General features: G+C 39.1%; 1 long non-coding RNA gene and 1 pseudogene across 1 annotated transcript in view; one reads left to right on the top strand and one right to left on the bottom strand.

The window, feature by feature from the left end:
- Positions 1-4,478: 4,478 nt before the first annotated feature.
- Positions 4,479-26,367, bottom strand: part of LOC110344279 (uncharacterized) — a 42,058-nt gene continuing 20,169 nt past the window's right edge. Inside the window, exon 2 of the long non-coding RNA XR_015446440.1 lies at positions 4,479-5,050. This is a non-coding gene — a long non-coding RNA (uncharacterized LOC110344279). The remainder of the gene's footprint in view (positions 5,051-26,367) is intronic.
- LOC101715835 (protein mono-ADP-ribosyltransferase PARP8 pseudogene) lies at positions 10,598-13,477 on the top strand (annotated as a pseudogene).

Here is a 26,367-nt window from a genome sequence, read left to right as displayed (position 1 = left end):
TCAATTGGAATTAAATTAAATCTATATAGCAGTTTTGGAAGTATGGCCATTTTCACTATATTAATCCTTCCTACCCAAGAGCAGGGGGTGTCTGTCCATTTTCTGATATCATCTTCAATCTCTCTTTTCAGAGTGCCATAGTTTTCAGAGAAGAGGTCTTTGATTTTTTTCGTTAGGATGATTCCTAGGTATTTCAGTTTTTTGGATGCTATTGTGAAAGGAATTATTTGCCCTATTTCTCTCTCAGTGAGTCTGGCATTTGTGTAGAGGGAAGCTATTGATTTTTGTGTGTTGACCTTGTAACCAGCTACTTGACTGAATTTGGTTATTAAGTCTAGAAAACTTTTGGTGGAGTTCTTGGGGTCTTCTATATAGAGTATCATGTCATCTGCAAATAATGACAATTTGACTTCTTCATTTCCTATCTTTATTCCTTTTATTTTTTTCTCTTGTCTAATTGCCATGCCTAATGTTTCCAAAACTATATTGGACAGGAGTGGTGATAGTGGACATCCTTGTCTTGTTCCTGATTTTAGTGTGAAGGATTTCAGTTTATGACCATTTAGTATGATATTGGCTATTGGTTTTTCATAGATGGCTTCTATCAGTTTGAGGTAGAGACCATCTATTCCAATTTTTTGTAGGGTTTTGATCATAAATGCATGTTGGATTTTGTCAAATGCTTTTTCTGCCTCTATGGAGATAATCATATGGCTTTTGTCCTTGGTTCTATTGATATAGTGTATTACATTGATTGATTTTTGTATATTGAACCATCCCTGCATCCCTGGGATGAATCCCACTTGATCAGGTTGTATGATCTTCTTGATGATCTTCTGCATTCTGTTTGCCAGTATCTTATTAGGGATTTTTGCATCTATGTTCATTAGTGAGATTGGTCTATAGTTCTCTTTTTCCATTGGGTCTTTCTCTGCTTTGGGGATCAAGGTGATCCTTGCTTCCAGGAATGAATTTGGGAGTATTGCTTCCCTTTCAATTTCATTGAAGAGTTTAAACAGTAGTGGCAGCAGTTCCTCTCTAAATGTCTTGTAGAATTCAGCAGTGAAGCCATCAGAGCCCGGATACTTTTCTTAGTTGATAAGTTTTAATTACATTTTCAATTTCATTGGTTGATATTGGGTTGTTCAGAGTTTTTAGGTCTTCTTCGTTCAACTTTGGTAATTCATATGTATCTAGGAATCTGTCCATTTCTTCTGTGTTGTCCATCTTATTGGCATATAGGTTCTGGAAATAGGTATTGATGATCCTCTGGATTTCTGCTGGGTCTGCTGTAATTTCACCCTTTTCATTCCTAATTGCATGGATTTGGGCCTTTTCTTTCCTTTTTCTGACAAGGTTGTCTATGGGTTTGTCAATTTTGTTGATTCTTTCAAAGAACCAACTCTTGGCTTCATTGAGTTTTTGCATCATTCTCTTAGTCTCCATTGCATTGATTTCTCCTCTGATCTTTATAATTTCCTCCCTTGTATGAGCTTTGAGGTTGTCCTGCTCTTCTTTTTCTAGAAGCTTGAGGTTCAGCATCAGGTTGTTTAATTGGACTCCTTCTGTTTTCCTAATATGTGTATTCACTGCTATGACTTTCCCTCATAAGACTGCTTTCATTGTGTCCCATAGATTCCGATATGTTGTACTGTCATTGTCATTTAATTGAAGGAACTGTCTGATTTCTTCTTTAATTTCCTCTGTGACCCATTGGTTATTCAGAAGTGTGTTGTTCAATTTCCACATTTATGAAATTTTTTGAGTTTCTTTTGCTATGGATCTCCAATTTCATCGCACTATGATCTGATAATATACAGGGGATAACTTCAATTTCTTTGCACTTACTTAAACAGGTTCTATGTGTGAGTATGTGGTCTATTTTGGAGAATGACCCATGTGCATCTGAGAAGAATGTGTATTCTGATTTTGTGGGGTGGAGGACTCTGTAAACATCTGTTAAGTTCATTTGTTCAAGAGTTCGATTGAATTCTAGTATTTCATTACTTATTTTTTGTCTAGTTGATCTATCTATTTGTGACAGTGGGGTGTTGAGGTCCTCCACTACAATTGTATTAGTGCGTATATGACTTTTCATGTCCTTTAGTGTTTGTTTTATATATTTGGGTGCATTAGTGTTTGGTGCATAGATATTTATGATTGTCATCTCTTCCTCTTGGATTCTTCCCTTTACAAGGATGTAGTGTCCTTCTTTGTCTCTCTTAATCAGTGGTGGTTTGAAATCTACTTGATCTGCCAAGAGGATAGCCACTCCTGCTTTTTTTCAGGTTCCTGTCACATGGAGTATTGTTTTCCACCCTTTAACTTTCAGTCTATGAGTTTCCTTTTGAATTAAGTGTGTTTCTTGTATGCAGCATATTGTTGGATTTTGCTTCTTGACCCATTCTGCCAGTCTATTTCTTTTGATTAGTGAATTGAGACCATTAACGTTGATGGTTATAACTGAAACGTATTGACTTGTCATTGCCATGACTTTTTCTTTTTGTTGGGTTCTCCCCCTTTCCATTTAATTTCTTGTCATGCCAGATGGGTTCATTCTGCTTTGCTTCCTGGGGTTGTGATCCTCAATGTCTGTTCCTAGGATATTGTGTAAAATTCTTTGGAGTGCTGGTTTGGTATTCACAAAGTTCCTAAGGTGCTCTTTGTCATGAAAGTATCTTATTTCTCCATCCATTTTGAAAGATAGTTTTGCAGGGTACATCAATCTGGGTTGGAGGCTGTTTTCTTTTAGGGCTTGGAATATGTCACTCCCAGCTCTTCTTGCCTTGATGGTTTGTGTTAAGAAGTCTGCTGTGATTCTGATGGGCTTTCCTTTGTATGTGATTTGTTTCTTTTCTCTAACTTTGTACAACTTTGTTCTTCTGTTGAGTTTCTGGAATCTTAACAATTATATGCCTCTGTGTAGATTTTTTTTGATCAAGACTATTTGGAGTCCTATATGCCTCACTTATCTGTATGTCAAGTTCTTTTCCCCTCCTTGGGAAGTTTTCTGCCATTATTTCTATGAAGAGATTTTTTTATGTCACCTCCACTCTCTCCTGTTTCTTCATTGAGCCCAATCAGTCTTAAGTTATTCTTCTTTGCATCATCTAGCAGCTGCTGGATTGATTTCTCATGTTCCCTTATAATTTTGAAGCAATTTTTCTTTTCCTGGTCACTAATTGCAATCTTATCTTCTATATCTCAAATTCTGTCCTCACATTGGCTCATTCTGCTGTGTAGACTTTCAGTAGAGTTTTTCATGTCCTGGAAATCTATTTGCATCTGTTTTATGGATTCCATTTGTTTCTTATGTTGAGATTCCATCATGTTCCTGAGCTCCTCTCTAGATTTATTAATCATGTCTTGCACTAGGGGCACAATTTCTCCTGTTATCTGAGAAATTATTTCTGATTTCATTCTTTCCAGATCCCCTCTTGTTGCCAGTTCAGTGGGTCCAGGTGGTTGAGTATCAGAGTGTTCCATCTCATTTCCCTTTGGGGTTGCTGTAGGTGATCTGGAAATCTGGTTTTAAGACTTATTTACATGATTTTTCATTTCGACTTGGGTGGAGAGCTGTTAGCACCTGCACAGATTACCTCCTCTGAGCTGGGAGAGATGGGACAGGGGTCGGAGCAGTGGTAGAGATGGTGACCCAAAAGCCCTTTTCTGTGGGCTGGGAGCATCGGGAGGGATGGTGACCGGGATCCCCTTCCTCTGGACCAGGAGCAGTGGGATGGCGGCTCAGAAGCCCCTACCTCTGGGCCGGGAGCAGTGGGACTCAGTACCTTGGTCTGGTGTCCTCTGCATCTTTGTAGTGTGGAACCAAGTGGCTGCCTGTCTGCAGCGGGGTGATTCGGCATCATCCCCATGACTCGGGACCTCAGTAGGGCGTGGGCAGACCTGCCTGTCTGCAGCAGGCTGATTCAGCATCATCTGTGCGACTCAGGACCTCAGCAGGGCATGCACCCATATGTAGATATTTTGGTAGGCTATCTTTGTAGATCTTGCAGCCCATAGAAAAGTAGAATATTTGCCAAAATTTTTTAAATTATATATATAATTGTCTTGTTAGAACAACCTAAGTTTTGTATTATTACAGTACTTCCCTGGAAAACTGGCCATCAACATTCATTCATTCATTAATTCTCACACCTTAGCCCTAAGTTGGGCTAAGGATCTCAGTCTCAGCCAAGGCAGCACGTGGGCTGGGGAAAGTGAGAGAACAATGACAATACTTTGTCAAGTATGATATGCACCTGGACCAGTTTTCCGAGGGTGTGCTGCCCTCCAGAATAACTAGCTATCCAGGTGTGCACCAAGCCTCTACTCCCAGGCTGATGGCCACTCTGCCCCACAGACATACCCATTCTTCTTACCTATAAGGAATATAAGAGCAATCATGGCAATGTATATATACTTAATAACAAAAAAGAAAGAACACAAAATAAACAACAAAAAACAAGAACACAATAACATCCAACAAGAATAAGCTACATTCAACAAAGACAAATCCCACAATTAAAATAGGGAGCAAAGTCAGTCTCAGAGAATTCTGACAGCATGGTATAATGTAGAAGGATGACTTCTTAAGTGGAAAAGTATAAATAGAGCAGGAAGTAACTGCCACATGTGTAGAATAGACACCAAGTCCATGAGGGAAGATCTGTGGTTGAAGGAGGGTAGCTAGGCCTTCTGAGGTGTGGGCAAGGGTCTCTCTCCAGGCCTGTGTAGACAATATAATAATTCACTTAGCTGACTTAATGTTGTATTTCACAATAAAGAGTTCCATGAAAATACACAAAGCATGATTTTTGTGTCCTGAGGCACAGGCTCTGTGTAACTCCAAGGAAGCAGACAGCCAGAGGTAGCAGACCTAGTAGGCTCACAGTGTCCACTGCTCACAGTGGACAACTCTCCTGCAATGTCACATGGTACATTAAGGTGTGGCCAGTCTCCAGAATGATACATGTGTCCTGCAGAAGGGTTTTCTGGATTTGTATGGCGTGTCTCTGTAGGGACATCTGAGATCCTGGTAGCATGGCTGCCTCTGAAAGGGAAGTAAAAAGCAACAAAGGTAAGGGGTGAGAGGGAACTACTTTTCAATACACTTTCTCTATCTTTTAAATTTTGTACCATGTATATGCTCAAAAGAATAAGGAAATTAAGTGAAACCGAGTTTCCCAAACATGACTGGCCCTTCATGATCTTGCTTCTACTTCATCCCCAACTGCTCCGCAGCACCTTACTTCTGTTCCCAGCCCAGGACACTCCTTCAGCTCCATCGCCTAAGCTCTATCTTCTGAACACACCCATGCATCACCTCAGTCTTTGTAAGGATGCCCCTAAGAACATACTCATAGGAATACCCAGCAGATCCAGCATACTGTTGAACAGCTCCCAGAGCCAGCAACTAAGCAGCTCTGGGATTGTTCCTAGAAGGAGAACACCCCTATCTTGCCTTTGTAGAGAGCCCAAGCTACACAACATCAGCTTACTCACCACTGCTTCTCCTTATATAACTTGCTAAAAGATCGCAAGGGCACCCCAGAGAGGTTAAACAGCCTGCCTAAAGCCCCCAGCTTGAAAGTGATGGAGCAGGGACTCAGATCAAAATCCCAGTCTCTTTTTATCACTATGTGTCCCAGTCACTTTCCTTGTCACTGGGAAATAATACCTGATACCCAACCCACATCTTAAAGGAGGAGAGGTTTGTTTTGGCTCGCATTTTCAGAAGTTTCAGTCCATGGTTGACAGGTTCAAACACAGAAACAGCATGGTGGACAGGCATGTCAAGGAGAAAAGCTGCTCCTATCATGGCAACCAGGAAGCAGAGAGTGAAGGAGGAGCTGGAGAGGGAGATACAGTACACTCCTCCAGCTCACACCCCTGAGACCCATCTCCAACCGAGACCCACCTCCTAATAACACATTTAGCTCTGAACTCATCTGGGGATTAATCTACTGATGATTACAGTGCCCCCATGATCAATCACCTTCAAAATGCTCTACCTCTGAAAATATGAAGACATTGGGGGACATTCTAGATCAACAGTGGCTAATTTGTTGAACTTTCAAAAGTGTTTGATAAATGAAAGCTCATGTTATTGTGTTTTTCTTTTAAGACAAAAGATGTTAATGTATGAGTTGTTTTTTCTAAACTAAAGCCTCAGTATTCAGGTTTAACTGCAGTGTTGGCACTTTGTGATTAATAAGTGGGTTTGAGGTTGTGTTTTGGGCACTTGGTCTCCAAACACTTCATCATCACCACTCTAGATCTAAACCCTAATGCCAAACTATGTTAGAACACCCTTCTTATCCCCAGGGAAGAAGGAATTGAACATCTTCCAGGTCCTTTGCTTGGGTTCCATGGATCCCCCTTGCCCTGTATTCATCTTTAAATCCTCTTTCAGAACATCTCTGCATATATTTTGTCATTTGGACTGACAGATTTAGAACTTTTTGTCTCAATTACACCAAACTTTATTTTTTGGTACCAGGGATCTAACTCAGGACCTTGGGCTTGTGAGTGAGGCGTGGTGCCACTGAGCTAAATCCCTGGCCCTATTATGACAAACTTTTAAAGATTCTTCCTAGAGATTTTCTGCTAAAAATTCCAAAGACTGGAGGGGATGGTGAAAAATTCACTAATGAAGCTATTAATATGCTACTTGGGTATTCTTATTATTGAATGATGAAAATCCTTTATATTATATGGATGAAAGTCCTACATCAGACATAGGATTTGTGGATTTGTAAACATTTTCTCCCAATCTGTGTCTTGTCTTTTCATTTTCTTAACAATACCATTCAAAGAGCAGAAATTCTTATTTATATGAAGTTTTTTTATTAATCTCTTTTCTGTATCATGCTTTTAGTATACAATCTAAAAAATCTTTGTCTAAACTGAGATAACAAAGATTCTCTTAATTTTCTCCTATATTTTTTATAAGATCTACAATTTTGCATTTTACACTTAGGTCTATGATAAATTTAGGTTAATTTTTACATAATTCTTATGTGCAACAGATAGGTCAAAGTTGCTTTTTCCATACAGATACCCAAATGTTCCTGGACAATTTTTTGAAAAGACTATTATTTTTCCACTATATTTTCTTTGTGCCATTATCAAAATCAATTGTTCTACTTCTTTATTTACCCTGTTCCATTGATTTACTCATCTATTTCTACTGTTTTTTTTATTGCAGCTTTACAACATCATTAAATTATAGAGCCTTTCTACTTTGTTGTTTATCAAAGTTGTTTTGGCAATACTAGATAATTTGAATTGAAGAATTATAAATTTAAGAATTAGCATGTCATTTTTCACAAGAAAAAATCCCACTAAGACTTCTTTGAGATTGTGTGGAACCTAAATATCTTTGTGAAAAGAACAGGCTTTTTATTGAGTCTTGACAGGTGTGGTGTATACTTGTAATCACAGCTACTCAGGAGGTTGAGGTAGAGCTAACTTAAGCATGGGAATTTAAGTTCTTTGTATGCAAGATTCCAATCTGGAGAAAGGAAAATAAAAGAATGTCAAGTATCACAACCTATTAAAGTGATATATCCCTCCATATATACTTAGGGTATTTTTATTTCTTTCACCAATGTCTGGTAGTTATCAATCCATACAAGTTTTGCATGTGTATTGTCTTACTTTCCTCTAAGTATTATATATTTTTTATATGATTATAAGTGAGATGGTTTTTACATTTCAATTTCTGATTACTTTTATTATATACAAATATATACAGACAGCTGATTTTGTATGTTGATCTTATACTTGCAACCCTGCTAAGCTCATTTATTAGCAAAAACGTAGCTTTTTTGTCAATTCCATTGGCTATTCTACCTAAATGAAAAAAATCACCTGTAAAATGCCCTATTTCCAGTCTGGATACCTTTCATTTCTTTCCTGTCTTATTAATCTGGCTAAAATTTCCAATACAACATTAAAAAGAAGTGTTGAGAGTGGTCATAACTGTCCTTTATTTGAACTTTGAGAGAAGAATTTAGACTTTCAACATTATATATGATGTCACCTGTAAGTTTTGAGTCAACACCTCTTATCAGTTGTAGAACTTCCTCTTTTATTCCTAATTTACCATTTTTATCACAAATGGTTATTGAATCAAATTCTTTCCTGGTATGCTTTAAAATGGTCATGCAATTTTACTTTTTAAGTGTGATAATATAGTGAAAAGTGGTGAATGATTTTCAAACATTAAATTTGAATTTCTCATATAAACCATGCATGATAATAATGTTTATTCTTTCAATATATTGTTGAATCAAATTCACTAAAAACGTTTTAGAATATTTTTCTTATGAGGAATATTGTCAGTAGCTTTCTTTTCTGCTAGCTTTCTTTTCTTTTCTTTTCTTTTCTTTTCTTTGCCTGGTTTTGTATCAGGGTAATACTGACCTTAATAAATGAGTTGGAAAATACTCTCTCATTCTATTTTTGAGAAGGAATTTGTAAAGTTGATACTACTCTCCCCTTAAATGTTCAGAATTTACTAATGAAGTCTTCTGGACCTGGATTTTTCACTTTACAAAGATTTTCAACTAAAATTTAATATTTTAATGTATACACAGGACCATACAACTTATCTGTTTCCTCTTCAATGATCTTTAAAATTTTTCATCTTTCAGCTGCACAGGCACACAAGCAACAGCCAGAGGTTTTCCCCGATACCATCAGTAAGTGCACAAGGCCCTAGCCAGAAGCTTGCTCACACAACAGGAACTGGGGTACACAGCCCCCAGCCAAAGGCCCTACCACACAACAGCTACATAGAGGCCCTAGCCATAGGCACACCTAGATACCATTCCAAGTTTCCACAGGCCCCAGCCAGAAGCCCACCCAGACAACAGGTCAGGGATCCAGAAGGCCACCTTTCTGAACCCAGGAATTAGTGTACTGGTGAGCAGCACAGAAAAGGCTGCTCAGTGGCTTGCTGAGAATTGAAGACCACCGAGTGAGCAAAAAGTTGCATCAAGAAAGGCACAGCAGGCTGTATCTGTTGAAATGAGAAGTCTCCAAACCAGACTTCCAGATCACCTAAGGCAACCCCAAAGGGAAACGAGATGAAACAATCTGATACTCAACAACCTGGACTCCCTGAACTAACAACAAAAGAGGACCTGGAAAAAATGATATCAGAAATAATTTCTCACATAACAGCAGACATTGTGCCCATAGTGCAACAAATGATTAATAAATATAGATTGGACACAGATTTTTTAAAAAATAGATGAGCTAAGGAACATGATGGAATCCCAACGTAGGAAGCAAATGGAATCCATAAAACAGATGCAAACAGATTTCCAGATTAAAAACTCCACTGAAAGTTTATGCAGCAGAATGAACCAATGTGAGGACAGAATTTCAGATATAGAAGATAAGATTGCAATTAGTGACCAGGGAGAAAAAAATTGCTTTAAAATAGTAAGGGACCATGAGAAATCAATCCAGTAGCTGCTAAACGATGCAAAGAAGAATAACATAAGACTGCTCAGAGTCAAGGAAGAAATAGGAGGGAGTGCAGACAACATAAAAAAAAAAAAATGTTCACAGAAGTGATAGTAGAAAACTTCCCAAGCAAGGAAAAAGAACTTGACATACAGATAAGTGAGGCATATAGGGCTCCAAATAGCCTTGATCAAAAAAACTACACATAGGCATATAATAGTTAAGATTCCAGAATCCTAACAGAACAAAATTCTACAAGCAGTTAGAGAAAAGAAACAAATCACATACAAAGGAAAGCCCATCAGAATCACAGCAGACTTCAGAACACAAACCCTCAAGGCAAGAAGAGCTTGGAGTGACATACTTCAAGCCCTAAAAGAAAACAGCCTCCAACCCAGATTGATGTACCCGGCAAAACTATCTTTCAAAATTGATGGAGAAATAAAATACTTTCTTGACAAACAGCACCTTAGGAATTTCATGAATACCAAACCAGCACTCCAAAAAATTTTAGACAATATCCTACAAAAAGACAATGAGGATCACAACCCCAGGAACCCCAGCAGAATGAGTCCATCGGGCATGACAAGAAATTAAAAGCAAAGGGGGGAGAATCCAACAGAAAGAAAAAGTCATGATAATGTTGAGTCAATATGTATCAGTTATAATCATCAATGTTAATGTTCTAAATTCACCAATCAAAAGAAATAGACTGGCAGAATGGGTCAAGAAGCAAGATCCAACAATATGCTGCATACAAGAAACACACTTAATTCAAAAGAAACTCATAGACTGAAAGTTAAAGGGTGGAAAACAATACTCTATGCAACAGGAACCCAGAAAAAAGCAGGAGTAGCTATCCTCTTTGCAGATCAAGTGGATTTCAACCCAAAATGTGAAACACCTCTGGTCCCAAGAATTTCAGATAAGGGATTGTGAACATGTGTTTTCATTTCTCTTAAGTAAAAACTTAAAAACAGAACTGTTGGGGTGACGGGCAGAGGGTGGCAGACACGGAGGGTCTGCGGCGGGCGGCGCTGCAGCAGGCTCAGCTCTGCCGCAGCGCGCGGGCGCCAGTGTGCAAGGCCGGCGTGCGGCCGCGGGGCGGGGGGGTTGCGCGCATGAGCCCGAGCGGAGCTCGCCCCTCGCTCCCCGGCCTCCCGGCCGCCTCTGCCCACCACGACCGCTCCTCGGGGCGGAGGAGAGAGAAAGTGAGAGTCGGTGCCGGCGCCATCCATTGTCAGAAGGGGAGGAAACTGGAATCCAGCAGCAGCGAGTGGCAACTGGGCAGCCACAACTGGGAATGCAAAGCCGACCTCCCCCTCCTCCACCTCCTCCGCCGCCACCTCCTCTGTCACCCGGGATCACTTCCGAAACCACTTCGCCTTCAGCCCCTGCCTCGGCCAGAGGGATTTATTTCATGGGGATGTGTTCAAGGCAAGAGCGAATTCAGAAGGATATCGACGTCGTGATCCAGAAGTCCAGAGCCGAGAAGGACTGCCTGTTTGCAGATTGCAGATACTCAGACTCCACCTTTACTTTCACCTATGTTGGCGGCCCTAAAAGTGTATCCTACTCAGTACATGTATCTGAAGATTACCCAGACAATACATATGTGTCAAGTTCAGAAAATGCTGAAGATGTACTAGTTACAACAGAGCCAATTCTACCAATTTTTCATAGGACAGTAACAGAATTAAGAAAAACAAATGACATTAACTGTTGCTTATCCATAAAATCCAAACTGCAAAAGGAAAATGGGGAGGAGTCAAGACAAACTAGTACAGTGGAAGAAGATTCTGAAGGGGATAATGATTCAGAAGAATTCTGTTATGGAGGACAGGTGAACTAGGATGGGGAACTGCACAAGCACCCTCAGTTGGAAGCCGATTTATCAGCGGTGAGAGAGATTTACGGCTCAAATGCAATTTCTCTCAGGGAGCCATTGACGATGTAGATATTGATCTGCATATTGATGTGAGCTTTCTTGATGAAGAGATTGCTGTGGCTTGGGAAGTAATTCGAACAGAACCTATAATTGTCCGACTCCACTGTTCACTCACACAGTATTTAAATGGCCCAGTGCCCACTGTTGTCTTTCAGATTTCCACAAAAGAGCGATTTGGATTGGGACATCAGCTGAAAAAAATCATGCAGACATTTGTTACACAGCAGTGGAAACAGAGCAAAGAAAAGTCCAATTGCTTGCACAGTAAGAAGCTGTCAGAGAAGAAAGTTAAGTCCCCCTTGCATTTATTTTCTATCTTGCGCAGGTCGCCAAGTTATCCTCCCCCTGGTTGTGGCAAAAGCAAATCCAAACTGGAATCTGAGCAAGATGGCATCTCCAAGACACATAAGCTGCTTCGTAGGACTTGTTCCAGCACAGTCAAGGCTGACGACGTGTGCTCCGCTAAGTCACATAGGACCTTTGGTCGCTCCCTGTCCAGCGATCCCAGAGCTGAGCAGGCGATGACAATTAAATCGCACAAACTCTTGAACTGTCCCTGCCCTGCTGCTGTTAAGCAAGAGGACTTCTTGCCTCTGAAGTCGCATAAACTATTGACTCGATCTTATTCAGGAGACTCACAATGCGAGCACACCGCCAACTTGAAGCCCCACAAACTGTTAAGCAGATCATACTCCAGCAATCTTAGAATGGAGGAGTTGTATGGACTGAAAAATCACAAATTGCTCAGCAAGTCTTACTCCAGCACCCCAAAGGCATCCAAAACTGAGCTTTTCAAGGAACCTACTGCGGAGGGCAGGAGGCTCTCTCTTACCTCAGGGCTTATTGGCATTTTAACACCATCTTCATCTTCATCTTCCCAGCCTGCTCCAAATGGTACAAAATGCATTCCAATATGAGACCGCGGCTTCCTAGTGCAGAAAATTGAATTTGCTGAGCAGCAGATCCCTGTATTGAATGAGTACTGTGTGGTTTGTGATGAGCTATACATATTTCAAAATGACCCCATGCTTAGGCCTACTGTGTGTGAACGAGAGCTATGTGTGTTTGCTTTTCAAACCCTGGGAGTAATGAATGAAGCTGCTGATGAAATAGTGACTGGAGCTCAGGTGGTGGATCTACTAGTGTCCATGTGTAGATCTGCATTGGAATCGCCTAGAAAAGTTGTCATTTTCAAGCCATATCCTTCTGTGGTAGATCCCAATGATCCTCAGATGTCGGCCTTTAACCCCAGGAAGAAAAACTATGATCGAGTAATGAAAGCACTGGATAGCATAACTTCCATCAGAGAAATGACACAAGCACCATATCTGGAAATCAAGAAGCAGATGGATAAACAGGACCCCCTTGCACATCCTCTACTGCAATGGGTTATTTCAAGTAATAGGTCACATATTGTGAAACTGCCAGTCAACAGGCAATTGAAGTTTATGCATACTCCACACCAGTTCCTTCTTCTCAGCAGTTCACCAGCCAAAGAATCCAATTTTAGAGCTGCTAAAAAACTCTTTGGAAGCACCTTTGCATTTCATGGCTCACACATTGAGAACTTGCACTCCATCCTGAGGAATGGTCTGGTTGTCGCCTCTAATACACGATTGCAGCTTCATGGTGCAATGTATGGGAGTAGGATCTATCTTAGTCCAATGTCAAGCATATCATTTGGCTACTCAGGGATGAACAAGAAGCAGACGGTGTCAGCCAAGGACAAGCCCGCTTCAAGCAGTAAAAGCAGCAGTGCATCACAGTCACAGAAGAAAGGACAGCAATCCCAATTCCTGCAAAGCCATAACTTAAAATGCATAGCCTTATGAGAAGTGATCACTTCACCAGACCTACACAAACATGGAGAGATATGGGTCTTCCCAAACATGGATCATGTCTGCACACAGTTCTTCTTTGTCTATGAAGATGGCCAAGTGGGAGGTGCAAGTATTAATACACAAGAAGGTGGCATTCACAAAGAGATCCTCCAAGTAATTGGCAACCAAACTGCTACTGGTTAAAAGACCACCATTAATTAATGTGATTTGAAAGCCTCGGGTTCAAAGCTGGATTTTGAACTGAAGAAGATGACAAAATAATTTATTGTTATTATAAACAAATTTAACACTTTGAATACGAACTTTTTTTCTTAGCATTTCTAAGTATCTCATTAAATAACTAAAGTGGTATAAAATTTATCAGTTGTAGGGTTATGGAATCTAGTAATAAAATTAAAACAGCACTTAAACTGAAGATTGGGTTGCATACACAATAAACAGATTGAAAAAACAAAACAAAGCAAAAAAGAACAGAACTGTTGTTTCTTAACAGTAATACAAGAAATTTCTATATTGTTTTCAAAAATGGTTTTATCATTTTACATTCACATTAGCAGTATTAGAAAGTTCTAACTGGTTCACACCTAAGCTGACATTTGTTCTTTTAAAACTTTTAACTTCATCTCCCTAATGAGTATATAATATGATCTTATTATTGTACTGATTAGTATTTTTCTGATTCTAGTGTTGCACACCTTTCCTTGTGCTGTACTGGCTATTTATCATTTTCTTGTGTCTACTTTTTAACTGGGTTGTCTATTAATGAGCTGTAAGAGTTCTTTATATATTCTGATCATAGCTTATATGTATTATAAATATGTTCTGTTTAAGGACTACTTTTCATTTTTTTGATGATGTCTTTTAAAGTTCTAAATTTTGATGGAATCTCATTGATCAACTTTTTCTTTTATACATCATGTTTTTTGTATCCTGGGAAGTTCTTGCCTACCCTAAATTCATGAACATTTTCCCTTATAATTTCTTCTTAAAGTTTTTTAGTTTTAGTCTTTCATATTTAGGTTCATGGATCCTTTCAAGTTATTTTTATGTATGGAAATAAAGGGTTGACATTAATTTTTTACATATGGATGGATACCAGGTGTTCTTGTACCATTTGTTGAAAACATTATCTTTTCCTCTGTTCTTGCATTGAGTTTATGTTCTATAAAATGTTAATGTTGAATAATCTTTCAAAAAATAAATGGACCATATATGTGTGGTTCTATTTCTAGATTCTGTTTTATTCCATTGATCTATATGTCTTTCCTTATGCCAACATTGCCTTGATTACTGTAGCTTTAGAAGAAGTCTTAAAATTAGGTAATAAATGTCTTCAAACACTTATTTTTTTCTTTTTGTTTTTCTAGGTCCTCTGTACTCCTACATAACGTTTAAATTTCAATAACCAATTCTTCATTTATATCAAGTATACATAGACCTGAATTTTTATATATACCTTGTGTTTTCTAATCCTGCTAAATTCAAATACAAGTTCTAGGGGCTCCTAGAGATTTCTTAGTATTTTCTCTGTAGATGATCATTTCATCTACATATAAAGATTTTATTTCTACCTTGCCAATCCTATGCTATTTGTTTCTTTTTATTACCAGACTCTTTTGGTGTGGGCCTATGTTTCAAAGTTTAATTGTCAGATAAAGAGTAGGGATATCTGCCCTTGTTCCCCACCTTAGGGAGAAATCATTGTATCTTCTTCATTCATATAAGGCATTTTTGCTGGAAGTATGGAGTACATGTCTTTTTTCTGTTGAGAAGGTTCTGTTCTACTTCTAGTCTCCTAAGAGCTTTGACCATGAACAGTTGTAGAATTTAGTCCAATACTTTTTCTCCAACTAGTGATAGGATCATATGGCTTTTTCCTTTCCTCTGTTAAAATGATGACTTCGGGGGTGGATCTTCCAATACTGAGCCAACACTGCCATCCCTATAACAAAACCACTTTCTACATCCTGCCAGATCTGACTTCTAATTGTTTTGTTAAACAAATTGTTGTCTATGTTCATACTTTTTCCTTCTATTATCTTTATCCAGTTTTAGAATTAGCACAATGTTGATTTCCTAAAATGAGGGGAGAAGTGTTCCTTCTTTTTTCTGCTTTAAATGTTTGATAAAATTCATCAGTTAAAATGTATATGATCCTGTTGTTGTTTTCATGTGGGTAGGTTTTCAAGCTAGGAATATACTTTCTTTAATAGATGCTATTCAAATTTTATATTTCTTCTAGAGTCAGTTTCATTAATTTGTCTTCCAAGGTACATCTTAGAAGTTGTCAAATTTATTTCAAAAAAGATTTTTGTAATATGCTTTCTATATCCTTTTAAATTCTGTAAAATCTGGGTAATGTCCTCTAAATCTTGATACTGAAATTTAAAATGTATAATTGATATTGTGTAATAGGAAGAAAAGGTCTAAAAGAGTAGGGGAAGTGGGAGGGATATGGAAAAAGAAAGAAAGGAAAAGAAAAATGTAAGAAAAGGAAAAAAATGGGAAGAAAGTCTTTGTAAATAGGGAAAGATGGGGGGGTGAAGGGAGGGGAGGGGAATGGGAAAAAACAAGAACCAAGACACATCATATACAAGGATGCCCACTATCACCACTCCTGTTCAATATAGTTCTGGAAACATTAGCCACAAAAATTAGAAAAGAGAAAGATATAAAAGGAATAAAGATAGGAAAGGAAGAAGTTAAACTGTCATTATTTGCTGACAATATGATACTTTACATAGAAGACCCAAAAAACTCTGCCAAAAGACTTCTAGACTTAATTGACAGATTCAGTAGAGTAGCTGGATACAAGGTCAACACTCAAAAAACAATAGCCTTCTGGGCCGGGGATTTAGCTCAGTGGTTCTGGCGCCTGCCTCGCAAGCACAAGGTCCCAAGTTCGATCCCCGGTACAAAAAAAAAAAAAAAAAAAAATAGCCTTCTTATACACAAATAGCAGACTAACTGAGAGAGAAATTAGGGAAACAATTCCTTTTACAATAGCATCCCAAAAAAGTGAAATATCTAGGAATCAATCTAACAAAGGAAGCAAAAGACCTCTACACTGAAAACTACAGCACTCTGAAAGAAAGAGATCTAAGAGGATATAAAAAAAATGGAAAGACATCCCTTGTTCCTGGGTAGGAAGAACCAATATAGTGAAAATGGCCATACTTCCAAAACTGCTATATAGATTCAATGCAATGCAGATTGAAATTCCAACAATATATTTCACAGATCTAGAGAAAACAATCCAAAAATTGATTTGGAACCAGAAGAGACCTAGAATAGCAAAAGTAATTCTAGGCAACAGAGACATAGCAGGGGGTATCACAATCCCCACTTGAAACTATATTACAAAGCTATTGTGATAAAAACAGCATGGTACTGGCAAAGAAACAGACCCGGGGATCAGTGGAATAGATTAGAAAATGCAGAAACAACTTCAGACATACTCAGCCACTTCATCTTTGGCAAAGGAGCCAACCACCCTCATTGGAGGAAAGATAGCCTATTTAATAAATGGTATTGCAACAACTGGACTTCAACCTGCCAAAGATTAAAACTAGACCAATACCTATCACCATGCACTAAACTAAGATCGAAGTGGATTAAAGATCTAAGTATTGAAACAGAAACACTAAACTTGCTGGAAGATAAGTTAGGTAGAACTCTTAAAGGACACTGGCATAGGAAAAGGCTTTATGAACAAAACCTCAGTAGCACGGGAACTAGCAGAAAGAATCAACAACTGGGATCTCATCTTATTAAAAAGCTTCTGCACTGCAAGAGAAACCACCAACAAAGCTAACAGACAACCTACAATGTGGGGAAAAAAAATTTAGCAGCTGTACCTCAGACAAAGGATTACTATCTAGTATATATATAAAGAACTGAAAAAAATCAGAACCCCAAATTCAAAGACTCAATTCAAAAATGGGCATCTGAAATGAACAGACATTTCTCAGACAAAGAAGTAAAAGCAGCAAATAAACATGTGAAAAAATGTTCAACATCACTGGTCATTCAAGAGATGCAGATGAAAACAACATTGAGATTCCAGTCATCCCAGAAAGAATGGCTGCTATCAAGAAATCAACCAATAACAAATGCTGGTGGGAGTGTGGAGAGAAAGGAACCCTTCTCCATTGTTGGTGGGAGTGCAGACTGGTGCAACCACTGTGGAAATCAGTATGCAGATACCTCCAAAAACTAGGACTGGAAGTCCTATTTGACCCAGCTATTCCCCTGCTGGGTATCTTCCCAAAATAATTAAAAGAATCATACCACAGCAATACATGTGCCTCCATGTTTATAGCAGCACAGTTTGTAATAGCTAAAGCTTGGAAACAGCCCAATTGCCCATCAACTGGAAACTGGATAAAGAAGATGTGGGGTTTTTTCATAAAATGGAGTACTACTCAGCCATAAAGAAAGAATAACTAGAGACATTTATAGCTAAATGGATGCATAATGAAGCCATACTCTTAAGTGAAATAAATAGGACACGTATGAGTAAACACCAAATAGTTTCTCTAGTGTGAGAAACAAAGTGTAAATAAGGATTAAAATGATTAAAATGAATAATTATTAATTTGAAATAGGAAGAAAAGTTCCAAGGGGAAGTGGTAGGGAAGGGGAAAGGAAAGAATAGATAGGGAAAATTATGAGAAAAGGAAAAATTGGAAACAAAGTCTTTGTAAACAGGGAAGAGTGGAGAGGGTGAAGGGAGCACAAGCAATGGGGAAAAAATAAGAACCAAGATACATCATGTACAGGTACAAGCACCCAATGATAAATGTAAATGTATTGTATACCTAAAATGTACCAATAAACTTAATGAAAAAAATTTTTTTTCATCTTTCTAGCCTCCTAAAGTTATAAAGTGTCCCAGAAGAAGGCCCAAATCTGTCAGTCCCAGGTCACTTATTTAGGGCTGCTCATTTCTGAGGGCAAAAGGAAACTAAATTCAGAGAGAAACCAACCCATTCTGCACTTCGCTTTGCCAAAACATGTCAGACAGCTGAGAGCCTTTCTAGGGGTAATGGGTTTTTGCAGAATTTGGATTCCAGGATATGCTGAAAAGCCCAGGCCCCTTTACCAGCTTTAAGGAGACCCAGGCCTTAGACGTCCTAACAGCAGCACAAGGAGGAACTTGCATAATTGTAAAAGCTAAGTGTTGTGTGTTATTCCTGATTCTTCTGCAAACATCCCAATGGCCATTCAAGATTTAGACAACAGGATGACTACTGGTAACCCTATGCACCATCTCCTGGGTAGATGCTGACTCTGTAAAGTGTGTTTTATTTGACTGGCAAGCTTAGCCTCAAGAAGCAGGGAAGGCCTCACACTCCCTGAAGTTCATATACACCAAATCAGACATACCCTTTAAGACTCATTTATAACTTAACTACAAGAAGAAAATGTGGACATCAGAGAGATGAGAAGATCTGGTGATTGCAGTCCTTACAATGCATCATTAAATTAGCATCTCTGTGGTGCCAGTCCCTCCTATGAGCTAAGTCCAAGCCAACCTCGGGAGCTCTACCATATAGGCTTCCCAAGCCCTGAGAGCTAAGGACCTGGCTTTGAGTAGATTACCAGGTGGATGAAACTGTCAGAAACCTGTTTAATCACTGTTCCTTCTACAAGGCCCAAAACACATGCTCTGTCATCATGCCTAAACATTTGCAAGCTATTCCACATAAAAAAAGTACTCAACAGTTGGACCTTATATCCCTAAGAATCAAAATTTTTCATTGCAACCATTCTTATAAAGTTTGTATCACTCTCTTTTAAATATTTTAACAGTGATAAGCATAAATAAATATGGAACTAGAATCACACTTTTGTAAACAGAGCAGAACACGACATAACCCCTGCATGATCACACATCACAATCACAAGCACCACTTCTGAAAGGCAGTGTCAGTGGCCAGAGGCTTAGAGATCATTCTAGGAGCCAGAAAACATAGTTCCTTCCCACTTCTACCAACACTGGCTAGCATGTGGTGGGAAGTCAAGTCTGCAATCCCTTCTCTCTCTGCTTCCTCTTCTCAAAGGGCAGTGACAGAATCTTCTCTGCCTAGATTGTTAAAGTTCACAGAGAAACACAGGCTGTGGTGTAAGTGTGAGGAAGTATGACTGCTCTGAAAGCTCTCATGTTTGTTACTGGCCACTTAGGTTATAAACACTTAATGCTCACCTCCAAGGAGACAGAGTGGCCCATTTGCCTCAAACCACCTCCCTGTGCACAGGTGGGTAGAAAGTGAGGAGCAGAGGGAAGAGGGCCACACAGAGAGAGCAGGCTTGCTTTATCACTTCCAGCTATCTTCATCTCACTGATTCCTTTCTTGTGGAGAGGAAATTGGGCTCCTTCCTCCTGGTGCTGGCTTCTGCATACTGTATTCCATCACTGCTTTAGGTCAGAGAAGAGGAGGGGTTATTGGTTATGTTCTTGGCAGGAGGAAGTTTGGAGAAATTAATTACCTCTACAAGAAAAAAATCTAACTTTTAAAATTCTATTTTGCTGTGCTGGTTACAATGTCACACTCTTCATGAAGCAGTCTGAAAGAACAGTGGAGTCATCAGACTCCACCACATTAAATAAAACACTTTCCATGTCAGAGACCTCTGCCACTACCAGTGTTTTCTTAGGAGAGATATCTGGTTAAATGGCAAAGCAGACTGCTTAGACAGGAAGCCCCCAAAGGCTTTTATTTCTTTTTCTAGACAGGTTATCCCAAAAGGAATAATCTGGAATTTCAGAGAATTTGACCAAGTGAGTAAGCATTAGGTATGTATAAAGAGAATTGAGCAAAGAGGACCTTCAGCAACACTCCCTTGTGAATGGGAGCCAGGCTGTCTTTTATGAAGACATTTTATGGAGAACTCTTTGCATCAAAATGAGAGGTGGAAAAAGAGTTCCTTTCTCAGAAATTTAAAGCTCTCTGCCCCATCCTAATTGCCCTCCTCTCCTCCTTCTACCAGGGAAACCCCACACTGTGCCAGTAGGAAACAAGACCCAGCTTGGTGCAGCCCCACCACAGGAAGCTGTCATAGAAGCTTGCAGAAGCTGGTACTTACAGGCCCTCCATTTGTGCCCACTACACATGCCAGCCCACCCCTCACCCCCACCTGGCTAGCTCCTGCTTACTTATGCCCATCATTTTTCCACAAGTTTGTCTCCCTTCTCACCCAAAAGTGCCTCATTGTTCCCTCTCATGTCTCAAATAACAGCCCATGCCTATGTAGGGGAAAGGGACCTATAAAACAGGAAAAGACCTCATTGGACTTTTTAGCTAATCCTGACCAGAAAGAGTCAAAACTTTACTGAGGGAGAAATCAACAAGGCAAGAGAAAGCTGATAAACCAGGCAGGCACCCTAACCAAGTTAGCCTAGCCAACCCTCCCCACCTTACAAAGGAGACAAGAGCAGCCACTTAAAAGACAGCATATATATTATATGTACCTTGGTTCATGAACTTAATTTCCATGATTCTGGTCATAAACTGAATTGGATGAGAACTAAATCAAATTCATTGCTCAGATTCGGTGTTGACCTCTGTGGTGGCAGAGGTGACAGCAGAAGCAGAGCCAGCCGTGGCAGCAGCCACAGCCAGAGAGGCCTTCACATTCCCATTTTTCCTTCACTTGCAGCTGAGTGAAGCTGCAGCCACCACTGCTCATCTGACCCTGTGACTCAGGGGGAGGGAACAGAGAGACGGGTGGTGATGGTCCCATACATGGGTTATGTCATGAACTAAAATAATAGTTTTTGCCTGATTAGTCATAAAAGATGCCATGGCCTGTATATCTGAGTGCACTCTGGTTTAAAAGCAATTGTTTTATGGGTGCTTGTCTGTCTGTTCAATCTCTGCTAATAACTGGTTACAGCACCCGCAGCTGCTTTGTTTGAGCTCAACAACATTGGGGGGGGCGGGGCTCTTTTTGAGATTTTCATTGAGAATTGTTTTTAGGGTTTCTTTAAAAACTTATTAAAACATTCAGGTCTACAATTTAAGTTGGCTTGCCAGGCATGGTTGTGCATGCCTGTAAAACCAGCACTCAAAAGGCTAAGGCAAGAGGATCAAAAGTTCAAGGCCAGCCAGTGATGCATAGTGAATTCAAGCCCAGCATGAACTACAGAGCAAGACCTTGTCTCAAAAAACAACAACAGTAACAACAACAACAAAATATAATTTAAAATGGCTTATAAATAGATAAGAACATGCTTCTACCCAGGTTGTCAGCCAATCAAAATGATACCAAAAATTGGTTTTATAAATACAATGCTTGTTGTTGTCTGTATACAATAACTTAAGAATCTTTCATTGGTCAAAAATAATGCGTTAACTGTCATAATCTAGCTCTCATAAGTCATCTGGAAAAATTGTTAAGATTACTGAGTGGGGACCCCCTTGGGCTTGAGAAAACTGCTGAACAAGACTAAATTTGGTGAATAAAAGAGCAGCTGCCTGAAATCAAATTTATTTCAGTTTTTATTCACTGATGGAACCCCCAGTAGTTTCCATAGTCTTATGGGAGACATACCCCAACAAACATTGCCAAATATATTATTGTAATATACTCTCATTGGCTGTCACAAAAAGGTTAAGATCTTTATAAATAAAATAATGAGGTTTTCTTTTTAAAGGATGCCCTTGGTTAAATTTACAAAACTATATTAAAAAGAAAAACTTCTGAAGCACAAGGTCCTGAGTTCAATCCCCGATACAAAAAAAAAAGAAAAAGTTCTGTATTCTACTAGGATGGTTTCTCATGTTTTCTTCCATAAGCCCTTGTTTACTTATACTGAGCTTTAAGAGCTTTGATTAAAGGGGCATTTTGTTTTATAGATCAGTCACACTTGTACATTGAGTAATGATTCTATTCATGGTCAAAACATTTTCAGAAGTCAAATGTATGGCTGAGATGTACCCTAGATGGGGGTTAAATGCACAGAGAAAAAAATCAGGGTGCACAAAAAACCCCCATTGCAGTGGAGGAGGCTAAGTGTCACTATTACTGGAAACAATTCCCGGAAAAGAAAGACTCTTGGGGACACTAGACCCTCATCCATACATAGATATAGTATAGATGAATCTCGAAGGTGGTAGAGAGGCAGAATGGGTGGTAGAGGCTTCAATTGGACCTCCTGATAAGAAAAAAGATGCCCTGTCCTTTTCTTAAAGGCCAGGCAGGAATAAAAAATGTCACAGGTAGAAACCTGCAGCAGATTGGGGCTTGTGACAGGCTGTTGTAGGGCAGGGCAGGTTAGAGCCTTGACGCCTTCTTCCCCCACCTTGGCCTTGGAACTGAGAAATCTCCTGAATTGGGAGATGTGCAGAGATGTGAGAAGATCCTTTCACTCAGTCCTTTTCTTCTTCCAAAAATTTAATCTCTAAAGTTTAAAAGAGAGGGCTTTACTCTCAGGGTGCACATAAAACCTCCATTAGAAGGGGTTAAGACAAACTCAGTTAAGGGGACCAACCAAAAAGGAGGAATAAAAATTCTATACCTAATGAAACAAAGGTAGGGAAAAAAGAAATTCTTCCTGGGACATTGCCCCAGATAGTGTGTTGGACATAAACACCGTTTTCTGGATATACAGGAGCTTTAAGGATGTCTTTTGATTCTTGCCCATGTAGTAACACACTGTAAAACTTATTAAAGGGAGTCTAATTTTTGTTTTAAGAGTAAAATAATAGAAAACTAAGTAGATGTGCACAAAGATTGCTATGTAGCTGTGACACTCATTATTGCTGATTTCATGGTATATTAAATGTATTCATGTTTTCCAAGTGTATGGTCTTCAAGGATGCAAAACTGAAAAACATCTGATCACACTGGTGATTTCCAGGCTGGGGTTGCTTATGGCAATAAACTTGTCTTTTAGGCTCAAACATCTGGCTTTCCCTTACTTGTTTGCCAGTTACTTGTGATAAGATGTATATGTCAATACAGCATGAGATCACCAGTCAGATGATACTTTTTCAAGGCTTTATGTGATGTATACATTATGTATGTGTTACAACACTTGAAAATGTTCAAATATTGTGCATTCTAGACAGTGTCACTCTAGAATTTAAAGGTTTAATATTAAGAACCCATAAGGTGCATCAATGAACAGATGCATTCTTCTTCACAACATTCTATCAAAGAATGACAAATTTAAATGAAAGTCTCTTTCTGTCATTTAATATGCTATAATTGGATAGGGATGGCTGACTAGAAGGTTTGTTATGAAGATGTATTTTTGATGTGAGAGGGTTTTGTGTGATGGGGTTTTTTCCCCTACCAGGATGAAAAAAAGAAAAAAAGTGAAGAAAGGGATGGCAGCAAAAACTAGAAGGCTAAAGAATGTTGAAGAGATTATAGAGGATACAGTTTATAAAAGGAAATAACAGCTCCCTGGTCATACTGTATACTTCGAGGTGCTTGATATCCAGATAAAATCATAAAATTAAACCTAGTGACCTCCTGGGTGTTCAACAATTGAGCTAGAAAACTAATTGGGCTAAGAGGACAGCCAATATTTTGGCCCTGGCCCTCCATAGTCAACAAGGACTCAAGATATAAGGGGACATTTTCTACAGGATCCTACAACTCTAGTGAGTCACCCAAACTCCTGAGCAGAGAACATGTCCCCAGAGGACAGGAACCAACCAGTGGGTTAAAAAGGAGGGTCACTAGAGAGGGAAATGTGTCCTGTGATTCCATGAGAAGTCACATGGTCAAGCAAGGCCATGACCTATCCTGACAGCTGACACTGACAGAGGAGCTGAGAGGCTTAGTTCATGGCTCCAAAAGTAATACCTGAGGAGATTTAACTGACCTTGATTTATAAATATAACAAGAGGTTAATCTCGATTAACACAGGTCTCACTTTAACTTGGTCTTAAACATCCAGCAGAGGAATACAATCAAAGGCATAAAAATGATAACAATATAAGCTGGACATAAAAAGAGGTCTCTAATCACTGACCCCCACTGGTGGTTTCCAGCTACACCTATACATAAGTCTAAGAGCCAGCTGGGTGCAATTGCTACTCCAATCCCCTAAGGACAATATCTAGACATGGCTCTTTCCCCAACTGGCTTTCCATTCTAGTGCTCATGCTTCAATCATGTGTACTTTAATCTCTTGGTAAAGTTTGTTTATTCTTACCTAGAGGCTGTCAAACTCCAAGTGATCATACAGATAACCCATGGTAAAGGTGCCAGACTGTTTTCTGCTGAGGATCAGACCACCCTCACTGCTAAAGACTTCCATTCACTGCCCCCTGACAGTGCCTTCACTCAGCTAGAAGTAGCTAGATTAATCACTGCTCATTTTCCCCAACATCAGTTGGATGGATGTTTCAGAGGGGGAAAATCTCTATAAAATGGGGAATGGCCCATTGGGCTTTCTAACTAATCCTGATTAGAAAGAGTTAAAACTTTACTGAGGGAGCAATTAACAAAAGGAGAGGAAAGTGATAAACCAGGCAGGTGCCCTAACCAAGTTAGCCTAGCCACCCCTCCCCACCTTAAAGGAGACAAGGGGCAGACACACTTAAAAGACAGCTCTTATTTAGTATATAAATATAGATATAGATTATATATAGATATAGATGGATAGTTTCTCACTATGTTTCCCTTTATTTAATTGCTAGCTTGACCTTGTATGTAAGGTCCCTTTTAACTAACTCATAAATTCTAGGAATAGAGTCTGACAGAACAAAGAAATTCAAGTAAAGACCACTTAAAAATATGCATGTAGATGATGACACAGAGGCTTCAGGGTCTTGGGGCCTGGAATCCATCTACGACAGCCCAAGAAACCAATCAGTCTGCGATAAATTCTAAGTAGGGGGAGGGGCCTAGCACCCAATAAAAACAGCTGAGAACAAAGGGCTCTCAGGTCCTCCATTTTTCTGGAGCCCTCTACTCTGATTTACCAGGGTAGCTATCTCCCTTCCTTTTCCCCCTTGGTAATAAAGTGTCCAATAAAATGTCTTCCTTTCCATAAACTTTGTATCTGGTTTTTTTCCCATTAAGTTTATTGGTACATTTTAGGTATAAAATACAGTTACAGTCATCATTGGGATCTTGTACCATTACATGAGTATCTTGGTTCTTATTTTTTTCCCCTTCCCTTGCCCTGCCTTCACCCCCTCCACCCTTCCCTATTTGCAAAGAATTTGTTGCCATTTTTTTCCTTTTCTCATATTTTTTCTTTTCCCTTTTTTCCTTTCCCCTACCCCTCCCACTTCCCCTGTTCCTTTAGACCTTGTCTTCCTGTTACACAATATCAACTATACATTTTTTAAATTACAATATCAAGATCTAGGAGACATTACCACAGATTTTACAGAATTTAAAAGGATATAGAAAGCCTGTTTCAAAAATCTGTTTTGAAATAAATTTGACAACTTCTAAGAAGTACCTTGGAAGACAAATTAATGAAACTAACTCTGGAGGAAATATAAAATTGAATAGCACCTATTAAAGAAAGTATATTCCTAGCTTGAAAACCTACCTATATGACAACAGCAGGCTCATATACATTTTAACTGATAAATTATATCAAACAATTAAAGCAGAAAAAAGAAGGAGCACTTCTCCCCTCATTTTCGGAAGTCAACGTTGTGCTAATCCTAAAACTGGATAAAGATAATAGAAGAAAAAGTATGAACATAGATAGAAATTTGTTGGGCCGGAGATTTAGCTCAGTGGTTTCATTGCCTACTGGGCAAGCACAAGGACCTGAGTTCGATCCCCGGTACCAAAAAAAAGAAAAAGAAAAGAAAAGAAATTTGTTTAACAAAACAAACTATTAGAAGTCAGATCTGGCAGGATGTAGAAAGTGGTTTTGTTATAGGGATGGTAGTGTTGGTTCAGCATTGGAAGATCCACCCCCCAAAAGTCATCATTTTAACAGAGGAAAGGAAAAAGCCATATGATCCTATCACTAGTTGCAGAAAAAGTATTGGACTAAATTCTATAGCTGTTCATGTAAAAGCTATCAGGAGACTAGAAGTAGAACAGAAACTTCTCAACAGATTAAAGACATGTACTCCATACTTCCAGTGAGAACACCTTATATGAATGGAG

Source organism: Heterocephalus glaber, unplaced genomic scaffold (assembly GCF_053883595.1).
Source record: "Heterocephalus glaber isolate CG9 unplaced genomic scaffold, H.glaber_assembly_v1.0 deba00000347, whole genome shotgun sequence".
NCBI classification, from domain to species: domain Eukaryota; kingdom Metazoa; phylum Chordata; class Mammalia; order Rodentia; family Bathyergidae; genus Heterocephalus; species Heterocephalus glaber.
The sequence above is the reverse complement of the archived record's forward strand: the minus strand, read 5'-3'. Positions and strand labels throughout refer to the sequence as shown.